We start from the raw sequence: 16,856 nt of genomic DNA, 5'->3' as shown, positions 1-16,856 counted from the left end.
CTCCTTTTATTCTTTAAAACAGTTTCAGACATATGGAACATCTAGGATAGCATTTTCCAAAATGGGCAGTTTTGGACTAATTCTTCTCCTGATGAAATGAATAATGAAGCTCGTGTTGATTTTAATGGGAGTGGAATTAGTTGAATGATGAGACCTGGATTCTCAAAAAAATTTAAATGTTTAGCTACTTTTGAAATCATTGGGAGTTAGGCAGCTCAGTACCGTTGAGGATCTGGGCCCAAATACTTTTGAAAATCTTTATTTGTATGTGGTAGCTCTGTCAAACGTTAGGCCTCTGATTTTTAGTAGAGTTGTTTTCTGTACTTTGCTACAAATCTGTTTAGTGCTGTTATATCTGAAAATGTTATTTCTTGGTTGATGCCATACCTTTCAATTAGCCTACCTGTAGCATATACTTGTTACGTCCATTACATGCTTATTTGCACTTAACAGAAAGAACTATATATAATTATAACATACTTTTATGTATGATTATAGTGACAACATAGTAAATGGAAAAAATTATAAAATATCAGGAGCTGTTCATGGTAAAACTGTAATACAAGCAGTACTAGAAATATTAGAAATATCCATTGTGGATTATTGGATTAAAATGGATTACAGACAACAGCAATGATAAGAAGTAAATACTATATGGATATGTCTACGCTAGCCCAAATCTGCAAAATGGCCATACAAATGGCCATTTCGAAGATTACTAAGGAGGTCCTTAACATGCTGGCAGCTGCGGCTCTTCGAAATTGCTGTGTCTCGCTTCTGCGTGGCTCGTCCAAACAGGGCGCCTTTTCAAAAGGACCCCGGGAACTTCAAAATCCCCTTATTCCAGCAGATAGGAATAAGGGGATTTCGAAGTTCCTTGGGTCCTTTTGAAAAGGAGCCCCATCTGGACGAGCCATGCAGCAGCGAAAAGCGGCAATTTTGAAGAGCCGCGGCTGCCGGCATGCTAATGAGGAGCTGATTATGCATTTGCATGGCCATTTCGAAGATTTGGGCTAGTGTAGACACGGCCTATTTGATCATTCTGATTTGTGAACCAAGATTCTAAAACTGAACACTGAGACTGGTATGCATGATTGCTTTTCAACTTAGTAGATCAGCTGTGAAGTGAAGGTTCACAGTAGACACAGATTGGTGCAGTTCAAATGTCAGACTGATTGCCACAGTATTCATGTCAATTTGCATAAATTATCCAGAATGCTTTTATATTTTACTTTTAAAATGATGTTTGCCAGTGTTCATAACCTAATTAAGTGAAAATATAGTAACGGTTTCACTTGATTGGATCTTTTTAATATGTAACATCTCAAGCCTATATTAAAATGACATACAATAATTCTGGTTATTTTCAGATTTTAATTTCTGTTCCACTTTGAGTTATATACAAAGTGAATTCTATTCTCTGTTTAAGTCTCAAATATACTGATTTATACTGAAAAGTCTAAGGAGCTTTCCACTCCTCTTTTCACTTCTCTCAGTGGCAATCACAAATGAAAAGCTTGGCATTGTCAAAAGACTAAAATTAATTCTTTAGAAACATATCAATAAAAACAAAATGTCTCATTCATACCATATAGTCCATTGCGATGCCAATTAATGTAAAATAAACAGAAAATTACAACACTGAACTAGCCATTTTGTAATGTGCAAGACATGATATTGTGACAAGGTAAGGCTGGGTGGGGATAAGAACAAGAGTGCAGAGCAGGGCAGGCAAACAAGCAGAGCGTGAGCAGCTGCGGAGGAAGCCGCCCTGGGTCAATTGAGGCCAGCTGGTCCCATTTAAGCTTGCTTTTAAAAGAATCCTTGCCCAGTAGGCAGGGAGAGGAGAGAGAGAGAGAGGAAAGGAGAGGAACAAAGCAAAGCAAAGCAAAGCAAAGCAAAAACAAAAGGAGTTTTCTAGAGGCACCAAGAGGAGAGGAGTGCTCAGTCGCAAGGGGCTAAAGCCCTGCCCAGAAGGCCCTGAGACTGGGTGTAAGGCCAAGCGGGCTGAACACACAGAAGGAGCCAAGCCAGAAGGGGGAACAGGATGCTGCTACTGCTACTGCCACGGTCACTACCTGGAGGAGGTCTGGGCGGGAGGAGTCGTCTGGGGAAGTGACCCAGGTGCTCATAAGGTGCTCATAACGAGGGAAGCCCTCCCCCCACCACCAGCAGCCACACAGTGTCCCTGGGTCGGAACCTGAAACAAGTTGGTGGGGCACGGGTTCCCCCCAGACCACCATCTTTCCCCCCTTCCCCTGTTTCAAGGGCAACGGTGACCTGGCCTTAGGAGAGTGGACTAAACGGGCCTGGAGCCCATGAACCAGGCCAGCCTCACCACAGTATATTATAACTTATTTTATTAAATGTTTTTATGTTACTTTGGCTACGTCTAAACTAGTCCCGAACTTCAAAGGGGGCATGGTAATTAGGGTGTTGGGAGATTACTAATGAAGTGCTGCGGTGCATACGCAGCACTTCATTGGGCTAAATCTCCCCTGCAGCAACTTCGAAGTGAGAAACTTTGAAGCGCCAGCTTGCGTGTAGCTGCGGGTACTTTAAAGTGCCCACACTCCTTCGAAGTCCCTTTACTCCTCAAAATTTTCACACTTTGAAGTTGCCAAGGGGGAGATTTACCCTAATAAAATGCTCCATATGCACCACAGCACTTCATTAGTAATCTTCCAACACCCTAATCACCATGCCCCCTTCGGCGTTTGGGGCTAGTCTAGACACAGCCTTGGACAAGCACAGAAGTGTGAAAATAAGATGCTTTTGAATTTAAATTTTTACATAGATAACACAAACATGAACAATGACAATCTTCCATTTCTTTAAAGAAAACACTCTTAATTTATGAAAGCCAGACATTGGTGATAGTCATGAATGGATCTGAAGAACCTGTAGCATGCTCACTGCTCAAATGCTAGAAAATAATCTTAAAATAGAAATTTTAGAATTGGTAGCATACTTCTTTGGAAACTTGTACCTGAAGCATATTTGAGTCGTAATGACCTGAACATAGCATACAGTCACCAAATAGTTGATCATCCTCCTAAATAAAAATCAGGCAAGATCAAGATAAGTCAGTTTAGGAAAGTAATTGAGCACAAGCTTAACTTGCTTTTTTTTTTAGATTGGTAATCCACACCTTCATTGCTTGACCTAATAATTGTCCTCATGTGTGTAATTGCAGAACAGTTTTAAGTGTATCATATAGTTTAGCTATTCTATGCTCTGGATAAGCAGTACAATTATGGGCTTGTCACTTTTTTTGGAGTTACTTGGGAAGATCTACTGGTACTGAATCTTATCCTTGTTCAATCTGTTGAACTGAAAAATAATTTCCATTATAAAGTAGTCATTAAAGAAATTATCTTCCAAAAGATAAAACACTTCATTGCAAAAAAAAAAAAATTAAGAGCCTGGATCTATTGACGTTCCTGTGAGATCACTCCTTATTATATCTTTTAGGAGCATAAAAGGAGAATCAATTCTATATAAAATATGAAATTAACTTGCATTGCTGTAAGAATTCATCTTCAAGAATGACTTTGCAGTGTTCATTAGGATTCTTCCTTGTGATAACTACAAGGAGTATATTATAAATTCAATTTGTGCCAAGTGGTTTAAGTACTAAGAAGAGAAGGAAACAATATCCTAATTCCAGAAAGGAGACAGGTAAAAATAGTTGCCATTTGACAAGGACTATTCATATTTTTGTATTACCTATTGGACAGTAGCTATTTCTAGAGAATGTAACACTTCATTATAATGAACTTTGTTTCTTTTTTACTACGGAAAACGAAAATGAGGAAAATAACCCTGCATGGATTTACCCATGAAAGATTAACATGGGTAATGTATCTTTTACGTAAGGAAGCTAGCTGTTTATATAACTGTGCTTACAGTTACAGCTTTACTCTTAATATGCATTTTCTACTTATGTTTTTATTTTAGCAAATAACCATCATTAAAATATCACAGGTGATTTTTAAGATATCTTCTTTACTTGTAATATATACACACACACATACAAACAAGTATCTATTAGACTTCCCAACCTGTCATTAAATTTTATAAATTTTCAACTTAATGATCAAACAAAGACAGCTGTTTATCTTTTCCATAGGTAGATCACATTTTGCTAATTCAAACATCCATTAACTTTTATTTAGGAAATTGCTAATATTACTTGTTAATTAACAATTCTTAAGAAAATATTGCAAGGTTATCATATATCTTGCCACCAGTTCTAAGAATGGAGTATTACTTCTTAGCATGACTACAAAGTATGGTGGGAGTTTGGTTCACAGGCACATCACCTTAAGACAGTCTTGCCTATTAACCAACAGTTTCACGCACATTGGTGAATCTCTGCTGGCCCTTTGCAACAAGAATCCAGCCCCTATATGCCACATGAACCAAAATGGAACTGGACAGCTGGCATGCAAAATTTAAAAGGATTTTTAAAAGAGGTTTTTTTTCTTTAACTAAGGGCTGGGGAAAGATGGACAGCTACAGAGGAACACAGAATTGAAGCAGACACATCCCCTTATGGATGAATTTATTGAAGGTGAAATCTTATATTTTAGCAAAGAGGGTAAGAAAGAAGTTGGTAAAAAAAAGTAGTGAGGACTAGCCATATATAAATATATGCCTTTTAGGTCTAGCACATGAAGGAAAGCAGTTGGATGTTGACAAAATGTACAAGTGCTTTATACAAATGTTAGAAGATTAAATTGTAAGACGGGAGAGCTACAACATCTAGACTTAAATGCATATGTTGATATAATAGAGAGCATGGATAGCTGGTAGAATGAGGAAAATCAACAGGGAATGGTAATACCAGGGTAAAAATAAGATTTATAGAGTAGAATGCGTTGGTGAGAGAATGGCACTTTTTGTGAAAGAAAGCTTAAATCAAATAAAGTAAAAATCTTAAATGAGTTAAACTGTACCTTAGAATCATTATGGATAGAGATTCCATGCTTGAACAGTAAGGCTATGGTTACACTAGTGAGTTTTGCTGGCAAAAACCCCCATTTTGTCAACAAAATTAGTGGAGTGTCCACACATAACATGGGATTTGTCAACAATATCTCGACAAACCTGGACATTTTTCAACAACCTTCTGCCTTTCCCAGATGAGGGAGAATATGGTTTGCTGACAGTTTCTGTTGACTAAAAAGCCATGTGGACACTTTGGTGGGGTCTTCTCTCAACAGACAGGGCATCCAGAACAATGGGCAGCCTTGTTCACTGTGCTTCTGGGCCCTGTTTTGTCGAAAGAGCATCCGGGCAGTCCGGCTAGTCTGTCCACAGAGTGGAGTGCTCTTCCAATTGGCTTTTGTGTGTGGCCACACTCTGTTGACAGAAGTTTTGTCAGAAAATCTCTTCGGACAGTGACGTTTATCGACAGATCACTGTAGTGTAACTGTAGCCATAGTGCTTAGTGATAGGAATATACTCCTGACTGGGATGGTCTCAGTGTAAAATGCTAAAATAGATGAAAGAGGATCACATGCAGAGAATATACAAATAATTGGGAATTGCAACTATTCTCACATTGATTGGATACAGGTCACTTCAGGAGGGTATGCAGAGATAAAATTTTAGGAACCATTAATGGCTGGTTCTTGGAGCAGTTTGTCCAGGAACCCACAAGGCAAGAGGCAATTCTTAATTTAGTCATAAATGGGTCATAGGATCTGGTCCGAGAGGTGAAAATAGCTAAATCACATGGCCATAGATACTTTTAAGATAATTACATTTACACATCATGCAGGTGGAAAAATGCCAGAGTAACTGGTCACAATAACATTTAACTTCAAAAAAAAAAAAGGAATGTCACAAAAATGAGGAAGCTATTTAAATGGGCTTTACAAGAAAAATAATCAGGGGAAATGCCTGCAAGCTGCAAGGGGTCTATTGAACAAAACCATAATAGAGGCTCAAACTGAATGTGCTATTGTGGCTAAACAGTGGCAAAATAATCAGGTTCTACAGATAGGGGGAACTATGGAGGTATAAGGGGAGCACTGCTGCACAGAGGTGGAAAAAGTACCCAAAAAGTTACTTGAGTAAAAGTATAGCTGCTTTGGGGGAAAATGTGCAAAAGTGCCAAAGTATCACTTGAGAATTGTGCTCAGGTGTCCAGAAGCATTGATGTGTTTCCATGGGGTTGCTGCTCTTTACATCTGTATACAGACATATAATATTTCACCTTAATCTTTTAGGTCAAGAAGTCTTGCATAAAGTCCATATACATTCTTCTTTATAAATAAATAAAATAAAGTTTGCTTAATTAGAATAAGAAGTCAGCATTATTATGATGCCCCATTTTGTATAAATATGAATGACTGGATTAGTAAAAATACAGATGCCAAAGGAAAGGCAGTATGAAAGGAATATTCAAGAGACTGATCAATAGTCCTCTGTATAATTTTATTTCTTGAAGGACCTCATTGAGCTGAAAAAAAAGAGATATAAACATATATGTGATAGGAAAAAGCATGAAAAAGTAGTGAGTGCTCAAGGATACGGAATTTTTCCCTTGCATTCTATAAGCACCATAAAAAGAGCACAGAAGTTCTTGTTACGCTCCAAGGGCTTACTGTGTGTGTACAGTATGTCAGTTTGCATCAGGAGATAGATACTGTCACCAATGAGAATTCAAAGGATGGCATTAAATGCTCCTTCTTTCTTTTGTGTTCAGTGAATGGTTTATTTTGTTTGGTAAGGTAGGATACAGAATAATATATTGAGCTAATATACTGAATGGCAATAAAGATTAACTTGTCGATGCTAAGGTTTGGGATTTATTTGTATGCTTATTTTGAATATATATCCTATAGAAGTCGGACAAGATATGCAATTATTTTCAGGCGTTTTGTGTATCTATTCTTTATGTGATAATAAAATAATGCTAGTATTGCTACTTTGGAATTGAAGTCCATTTGTTCCAAGTTCAATTAATTAATTTTCAAGTTATCCTTAATTAATTAATTTTCAAGTTAATTAATTAATTAATTTTCAAATTGTCCTTGAAGACTCTTGGAGACTGGGGGAGATTCCGGATGACTGGAAGAAGGCAAATGTAGTGCCCATCTTTAAAAAAGGAAAGAAGGACAATCAAGGGAACTATAGACCCATCAACCTTACCTCAATCCCTGGGAAAATAATGGAGGGATTCCTCAAACAATCCATTTTGAAGCACTTGGAAGAGGGGAAAGTGATCAAAAGTAGCCAACATGGATTCACCAGGGGCAAATCCTGCCTGACCAATCTGATTAGCTTCTATGACAAGGTGACAAGCTCTGTGGACATGGGCAAGTCACTGGATGTGATATACCTTGACTTCAGCAAGGCTTTTGATACAGTCTCCCACAACATTCTTGTCCATAAGGAAATATGGATTGGATCCTTGGACTATAAGATGGATAGAAAGCTGGCTTGATGGTCAGGCCCAACGGGTAGTGGTCAATGGCTCAATATCTGGATGATGGTCTGTTTCCAGCGGAGTGCTGCAAGGCTCGGTTCTGGGGCTGGTGTTATTCAACATCTTTATTAATGACCTGGATGAGGGACTGGATTGCACCATCAGCAAGTTTACGGATGACACAAAACTAGGGGGAAAGGTAGATTTGTTGGAGGGTAGAGAGAGAATCCAGAGGGACCTGGATAAATTGGAGGACTGGGCCAAAAGAAATCTGATGCTGTTCAATAAGGAGAAGTGTAGAGTCTTGCACCTGGGGCGGAAGAATCCCAAACATTGTTACAGGCTGGGGACCGACTGGCTCAGTAGCAGTACGACGGAAAGGGACCTAGGGGTTATGGTGGATGAAAGGCTGGAGATGAGTAAACAGTGTGCCCTTGTAGCCAAGAAAGCTAACGGCATACTGGGGTGCATTAGGAGGAGCATTTTGAGCAGATTTAGAGAAGTAGTTATTCCTCTTTATTTGGCACTGGTGAAGTCACATCTGGAATATTGTGTCCAGTTTTGGGCCCACCAGTATAAAAAGGATGTGGATTTGCTGGAACAGGTTTAGCGAAGGGCAACAAAAATGATTAGGGGCTGGAGCACAAGACCTATGAGGATAGGCTGCGGGATTTGGGCTTGTTTAGTTTACAGAAGAGAAGACTTAAAGGTGATTTAACAGCAGCCTTCAACTTCCTGAAGGGGAGCTGTAAAGAGGAGGGTGAGAAACTGTTCTAAGTGGTGTCAGATGGCAGAACAAGGAGTAATGGTCAGAAGCTGAAGAGGGAGTGGTGTAGGTTAGATATTAGGAAAAACTACTTCACCAGGAGGGTGGTGAAGCATTGGAATGCGTTGCCTAGAGAGGTGGTGGCTTCTCTATCCCTTGAGGTTTTTAAGTCCCAGGTGGACAAGGTCTTGGCTGGGATGACTTTGTGGGGGTTGATCCTGCTTGAAGCAGGGGGCTGGACTAGATGACCTCCTGAGGTCCCTTCCAGCACTGTGATTCTGTGATTCTGTGAAAGAGATCTGAAACTCCTCTCGATTATAATGGTGTAAAAGGAGAACTACTACAGTGAGGTCAGTGGAGTCACGCTACAGTATGAAATAAAAATTGGACCCAGGGGTGTCAACAGTGATAGTCTGAAATTAAATTTGGAATCTGCTTTCTTAATTTTTACTCATCAATTAGTCCAAATAGCAAATAATTTTTTGGTATTGTTGCCCGTTGTGAGATGAGAACTTTCATCTGCAGAAGCTAGAAATAAAATGAGCGAGGCCTCTGAAGTATTCAACATTCTTAACTACTCTACTGTGGGATAGGTTAGAACATCTCTATTCAGCAACAGTCACTTTTGCTGGTGCTCTTGTTTGCTTCCTGTGGGCTATTATGGAGCAGCTGCTGAAAGAAAAGAATAACTGAGTCATTTACATCTGTGAGGCAGAGATATAATAACCTTCTAATGATTTCAGCCTACAGTTCACCCTGATTTATCAAGTTAGGCTAAGAAAAGGGAATTTGGCTAAATAATATTCTGTTATTGAAGTAGAATTGATAACATTTGCATGAGGGTAGCATATGCTCAGTAAGGGATGATATTTGAAGTCCTCACCCAGAATGTCCTTCATGTATTATGCCCCAATTTGCAAACAACTTAAGCATATCCCTAATTTCAATTTGAACATTGAGTTGCTTGTTAAACTGAGGAAGTTTCCCCTGTGATTCAGTAGGACTTTGCAGGTGAGTGAAGCACTTAACTACCTTGCTGAACTAGCTTAAAAGAGAGGACTTACTGCTAGAAGATTTACCTAGTCCACTGCTGTGTCCCATTCTGATGGCAAGAATGTCTGGCTCCTGCCTTCCATATTCTGTGCAACATGGCAGTAAGCTGCCATTTGTTGGACTCCCCCAACTGCCTGCCAGTAAATGCCACATGGCATGCTACTCAGGGGAGCAGTACATTTTAGTACACACTTGTTGTAAGTTACAGTGCCCTGAAACAAAAGAATGCTGCCAAAAAAAAAAATCAGTATTTCTCTCGTTATGACTGCGACCCTCTATCCAACATGAAAATGAAATTTTGCATTGTAGTTAGGGGGAGCTTTGTGTTATGGGAGAATTTTACAGAATGGCTCTTTTTCCTTAATACATACATGCCCTATCCTATGCCTAAATAATGTAAGTTCCCATGATTTTATTCCCCTTCTCACCATTCATTGGAGGGTTGTGTGTGTCTCATACACCTTATTCAGGCAAAACTCTCATTGATTTCTGAGTAAGTATTTTCAGATTGCATTCATTTGAGATAGAGTGTTGCTCACAGAACATATGCAGCATATGCTTGGGTAGCAGAGCATGTAGACTGTAGATTCAGAAGCGTGCAGCTCATCAAGTACTTCTAGCAGTTTCTCAGAGCTCAAGACCTCTAAAAAAGCAATGAAAAAAAGAAACAGAATGCCTTATTTACTGTTTGATACCGGTCATATCAGCAACCATTAAAGATGCTGTTCTCTCCTCATTTGAACTCCTCTAATGAGGATTTTGTTGTCTCTAGGAAATAATTGTTTGATTTTGGTGACATTTTTTAACATATCTGGTTTGTTCATGAGACTGGAATAACTTTCTGGTGCAACCATAAATCTAGACACACACTTGCAGTGCCAAAAATCATAGCCTCAGGAGAAGATGGAATTCTTCTCTGAGCTCTTCCCCTGATGCTGGCTATACTACTGGGTGCATCAGAATTTGAAAAAGTGGCTCTTTTAAATTTATATCACATCCTAATCAATAGGGTAACTTTCCCAGATCTTGAATACAATGTTGTGGTAGCTGTGTTGGTCCCAGGATATTAGGGAGATGAGGTAGAAGAGGTAATCATTTATTGACAGAAGGGGGGTTGAGTAAAATATATTACCTCATCCCCTTGTCTTTCTGACTATGCCTGCATACACAACCTTCTGACATGAAACAGTAGCGGAAGCTCACAGTGTTCTGGATTCACTCCAACACCGAGCCTTCAGTGGTTAGGAATGATTTATTAATGCCACTAAGTTATTGCTCCTACAGAATGACAGGTTAGAAATCATGTACATAACAGTACAGTTAGGAGTCAAAAGGCTTGCATCCCTCCAACTGCGGGAATTCCCAATCCCCATGTTCCCTGCTTCAGGGGCTACAGTGGCTGTGGCTCCAGCTGGAGGAGATCTGGGCACTCCCAAGGTCTGTTTCTGTGGTGAGATGTCGCATTTTTGGCCCTCACAATATCTTATACTCAATTTTTTCCAGGGTGGGCATGTGTTGGCTCAAAGATGTCCTTACAAAATGTGAACTGAAAAGTCTGAGGCTGAAAGAACTAAGGAAGTTGAACCTGAGAGCAGACTTCTTTACAGCTCAGCAATTCACCATCTCGAATTTGAGCACGGGGCAAAGGCCTGGCTTGAGGCCTACACCGCAAATAGGCATGTCTTTCGTTTTCCCACACAAGTCAAATGGAACTGTTCAGAGGGGTCTTCCTTGCACTTTCCATTCAAGTTTTCTGTTTAAGCTTTCTTTAGAATCAGCTCCATATTATTTTGATGAAATTGCTGACCATCGAAGACTGAAGAGGTAAAAGAATCAGCTTTGGTTTTTCCCTGTGTTGGAATGATACCAGGGGACTGCAAGCCAGCAGTAGTTCAAGAAGGAGCCCTTGTGTTACTCATATAACAGTCTTGTAGGTGCTGTCAGTTAACCGCCAGCAACAGATCTGTGATTGGTAATTAGCTACATCACTGAACCTGGTAAAAATATAATAATAACAGACCATATTCTGAGAGTGCCTGCAAAGTGGAAAGCAAGTGGTAGATTATGCAACACTCTATTATAGCTCTTTCCTGTGCCACACAGCTATCCATTTCCCTTCTTAGCTTCCTCAAACACAGAAAGGCAAATTGTCAGCATGACTTACAACCTGCCTGCACTAAAACATGCTTTCAGGAAGTCCAGCACCTTCCCCCTGTGGGAAGACAAAGCTCTTCCTCCACCAAAATTACACAACTAAGAAATCTTGAAGACAATGTACAGTGTCCCCCCAGAGGAAAACTGTCACCTTATACTGTGTCTGTATGGAAGAGAGAAAGTTGTTATGTTATGCATATAAATTGCAGGGTTATGCATATAAATTGTGTGTGTGTAGCTGCACGACTAAATGCTTTGTGACAGTTCATTTTATTCAGGGTTCTTCACATGACGGTGGGAATTATTTCAGTAATTATTTATAGGAAGATAATCCTGAGTGAGTTCTATTAATGCAGCTACTTAGACTGCTTGACATAAAATACGTGTAGATGCTTCATACACATCACTCTGGTAAAAGCCTGATAAATCAGAAGCAATTGAGTGCATGAGTTGCTACTGCTTCCAGGCTAGGAATAAGGCAAATAAAACTGGCTGATTTTCCTCTGTGAAGTCTCATTTGTAGTGCGATTTCATCCAAAGTCTTACATAACCAGGCTTGCTTCTCTTGTAACTAAATCAATTCTTGTTTTATAGCTAAGTTAAACCCAAATCTTTATTCTTGTTCACTAAAGAGTGGGATAAAATTCTTATATGCAGTTGCAATAGTACTGAAACAGATATTAACCTTAATAGGCCGTGTCTACACTAGCCAAAAACTTCAAAATGGCCATGCAAATGGCCATTTCAAAGTTTACTAATGAAGTGCTGAAATACATATTCAGCACCTCATTAGCATGCGGGCGGCCGCAGCACTTCGAAATTGACGTGGCTCGCTGCTGCGTGGCTCGTCCAGATGGGGCTCCTTTTTGAAAGGACCCTGGCTACTTCGAAGTCCCCTTATTCCTATGAGCAGATGGGAATAAGGGGAATTTGCATGGGCATTTCAAAGTTTTTGGCTAGTGTAGACGCAGCCATAGTGTTACAAGGTTATCTGTCATCACTAATATTTAAGCCTACATGTGATTAGAAATTAACAAAGTAGACAATTATATATTCTGCTGAAATATAGTTCGTAATCATTGCTATAATTATTTGAAAGATACGCACGATGCTTTAATATGTTGAAAAATAATTAGCATGTTCGATACATTCTCATCCATTCTGTTAATTGCTAACTGCAAAAGCTACAGCTATGCAATATATTCTTAGGCAATTTTAAATAACTGGTATTTACACCTTTCTAAATCTGAGGTGCTTTGGCAAAAATGAGGTATTTCTTATAAAAATGATTATGCAGTGAAAATTCTATTGATTGTGTCTAAGTGGTTTCATTCTGGAATTCCAATGTGACTTTTTGACTGGACTTTTAATTTTTTATCTGGATTGGTTTGCTTTCATTCCATGACTGAAGCAGAGATGGTGACAGAGAGATAGCCATGTTAGTCAAAACAAAAAAGCAGTCAAGTAGCACTTTAAAGACTAACAAAATAATTTATTAGGTGATGAGCTTTCGTGAGACAGGTCCACATCTTTGGATCATAGTCTTACCAGAACAGACTCAATATATAAAGCACAGACATCCAAAAGTTGTTATCAAGGTTGACAAATCAGAAAAATTGTTATCAAATTTGGCAAATCAGAAAACCAGAGGGACGGCAGGAGGAGGGTGTGGGGTGGGGAAGTGAAGAGTTAGGTAAAACAAAGTAAGTGAAAGAGTCCTGATAATGGGCCAAGTAATTGCTGTCCTGGTTCAAACCATGTGTTAATATGTCGAATTTGAATATAAATGAGAGTTCGGAGCACTATTTCTGTAAACGATCGTTAAAGTTCCCTTTCAGTAAAACACAGACTTTCAGGTCATTGACAGAATGGCCCACTCCATTAAAGTGCTGGCTGACAGATTTGTGAGTTAGGAGTTTTTTGATGTCTGTTTTGTGCCCATTCATTCTTTGTCGGAGAGTGTTTGAAGTCCATCCAATATACATCGTACGTGGACATTGTTGGCACATGATGGCATATATGGTGTTAGTTGAGGAACAGGAGAATGTACCTGTGATTACCTGGCCCATTATAAGGACGCTTTACTTACTTTGTTTTATCTAACACTTGACTTCCCCACCCCACATCCCCTCCTGCCACCCCTCTGCCCTTCTGATTTGTCAACCTTGATAACTTTCACACATCTGTGCTTTATATATTGAGTCTGTTCCAGTAAGGCTATGATCTGAAGAAGTGGATCTGTCCCACGAAAGCTCATCACCTAATAAATTATTTTGTTAGTCTTTAAAGTGCTACTTGACTACTTTTTTGTTTTGAAGCAGAGATATAATCATTCAGGATCACTGAATGGCTGAACCTACCCCTAATGTAACTGAGGACTCTATGGCTATGTCTACATGGCAGAGCTATTTCAAATAGCTACTCCCTGTCTTTGAAATGCACCCGTTATTTCAAAATATTTTTCAAAATAATGGGAGTGCTATTACACCATCCCTGTACTCCTCGTTTCATGAGGAGTAAGGGAAATAGGACGTCATTTGTCACGGTTTATTCAGTGCCAAATGCCAAAATAGCCTATTTTGAAATAAACTTGACATAAGATGCACACTGTGCATAGTACAAATTATGTAACTTATTGGCCGCGTCTACACGTGCCAGCTACTTCGAAGTAGTGGCACCAACTTCGAAATAGCGCCCGTCACGGCTACACGTGTTGGGCGCTATTTCGAAGTTGACATCGACGTGAGGCGGCGAGACGACGAACTCGCTAACCCCATGAGGGGTTGGGAATAGCGCCCTACTTTGACGTTCCACGTCGAAGTAGGTAACATGTAGTCGTTGCGTGTCCCACAACATCGAAATAGCGGGGTCTGCCACAGTGGCCATCAGCTGAGGGGGTTGACAGACGCTCTGCTCAGCCCCTGAGCTCGATGGTCGCCGCGTGCAGCGGCCCCTTAAAGCTCCCCGACCCCTGCCTTCCTGTGCAGGAAGCTGAGAGAGCGTGCAGGCAGCAGCCCAGCCATGCGGCCAGCCTGCACGCTCCTCTGCAGCCACAACAACCCCCCAGCGCTGCGATGGCCGCCCCCCAGCCCCCTAAGCGCCCCCAGGGCACCCCACCCAAGGGGAGCCAGGGCTCCCATGCTGGCAGCCAGGCCGGGAAGCGGCAGCGGGGCCCCTCCTGGACGGAGGCCGAGCTTCGGGACCTGCTGGGGCTCTGGAGTGAGGAGGAGGCGCTCCAGGTAATGGGGAGCAAGAGGCGGAACGTGGATGCGTTCGCTCGGCTGGCCGAGGGCCTGGCCACCCGGGGTCACCCTGCCCGCACTCCGGATCATGTACGCAGTAAAGTGAAGGTGCTGCGGCAGGGTTATGCCTGGGCCCGGGATGCGGCCGGCTGATCTGGGGCCGCCCCCATCACTTGCCCCTTTTACAGGGAGCTCAGGGACATCCTGGGCCCCCCGGCACACCTCCTCCCCTCCAGCCACGCTTGATACATCGGCCGATGAGCCCCAGCAAGTCCCGGAGGCAGAGTCTGCCCCGGAGGTAAGCCCCGCACCCCAGGGGCCCCCCCAGGAACCCACCCCCGGGACACTGGAGGAGGAGGAGTGGGAGTCCTCCTCGAGTGATGGGGGGCTGCACATCGTCGTGCCATCGAGGAGCTCCAGCTGGGCGTCCGCCCACCGGGTGTCCCCCGACCGTGGAGCGGACCATTAGGTATGTACCCCCCACCCTGGTGTGCACCCCTGGGGTTGAGGGGCAGGGGGAACAGATATGACCAGGGCCCTCCACATGCCCAGATGACCATGGCCCCAAGGACAGCAGTGGCATGTCCCTCAGAAGAGAGCATCAGCCCCTGCCCCCCAGCACGACAGTGCCATGCCCCATCCCTGGGGCTGGGTGGAGCAGAACCTCTAGGGTCCCCCGGGGGGAGGGGGTGGGATACCCCCCATCATCAGCAGCAGCATCTCCCGGGGACGTGGATGGGGAACCTGCAGTAGAGGGGTGGGGTGACAAGGGCCATGGCTTGGGGCCCACACTAACGGCTGTCTCCACTCTTCTTCCCCCCCGTGTTCCGCAGCTGCACCATCGGAAGGGCCGGAGAGCATCGGCGAGGTGTCAGTGGTCCTGGAGAGCCCACTGGGGCCATCACTCCAGGCCAGCTCCTCGGTGGAGGATTGACCAACTCCACGGCGGGGATGACGGTGGACCCAGCACCACCAGCAGATGGCGATGGACCCCCAGCTGCTGGCCATCCATCATTGGCAGCTGGAGGTTGCTGAGCAGCGTCTGCAGGTGGAGGAGCGGTGCCTTCAGCTGCAGGAGCGGGCGCTGGCCTGGCACCAGGAGGCATGGGGGGCCTTTATGCGGACATTTGAGCGCATTGCGGACTGCCTGGCCCCCCCATGCCTTGCCAGCCGCTGCTCTGCCCGCCCTGCCTGCTCCACCTGCCGCTTCACCTGCTGCTCCACTCGCCGTTGCACAGCCACACGCCACCGAGGGCCCTTCCGCCTAGGGGGAAATGGGGCCAGCGGACACCCGCCGGCCTTATCTCCCGGTCCGCCTGTTCCCCAGCCAGCCCCGGCCAGGGCTGAGGCCGAGGCGTGGATCGCGGCCGCCCACCCCCAGCACTGGACATTAGGGGGTGTGGGGCCCAGGATGTGGCCCCCCCCCTTCCCCTTTGTATATATTCCCCTCAGTTTTATATTTGTTTGTAAATAGTTTCTATTAGACCCCTGTTGTTATATTGTTGTTGTTATGGATGCTGATACCTGCCCCACCATGTACATAGTGCTCCCCTTCCTTGTCTTCCCCTTTTTTTCTTTCATCTTATTGGAGTTATTATATATATATATATATATATATATATATATATATCATCTGTAATATTTATTCGGCCTGTAAATAGTTAGTTAAGAGATTAATAATAAGGAGAGTTCAACAGAGATCTGGTTTTACAAACAAATGTGTGTTTTTATTTATTTTAAAGAAAGGTGGGGGGGGTGTGCTCTTGGGTGCTCTGTGGTGTGGGCGTAGGGGCAGGGAGTGTTGTGGAGGATGGGGGGGGTGGAGTGGGGGGCCTGCCAGCATTCACCCCATGGCCTCATCGAAATAGGCCTGCAGGGCCTCCCAGACCCTGGTCCCTTCGGGGTCCACCTGGTGACTGGGGGCAATGGGTGGCTGCTCGTCGGCCCTGCCAGCCTCCACAGCCCAGACCTGAACGAAGGCCTCCCCGTTGCTCTTGATGAGGTTGTGGAGGGCGCTGCACATGCCCACAACCTGGGGGATGTTGGTGAGGCCGCATCCAGGCGGGTGAGGAGACACCTCCAGTGCCCTTTGAGGAGCCCAAATGTGTGCTCCACCACCTGGTGCACATGCTTCAGGCGCAGGTTGAAGCGTTCCTGGCTGGCTGACAGGTGGCCCATGTACGAGTGCATGAGCCAGGGC

Source organism: Carettochelys insculpta, chromosome 9 (genome assembly GCF_033958435.1).
Source record: "Carettochelys insculpta isolate YL-2023 chromosome 9, ASM3395843v1, whole genome shotgun sequence".
Taxonomy (NCBI): Eukaryota; Metazoa; Chordata; order Testudines; family Carettochelyidae; genus Carettochelys; species Carettochelys insculpta.
This window is presented reverse-complemented; position numbering follows the sequence as displayed.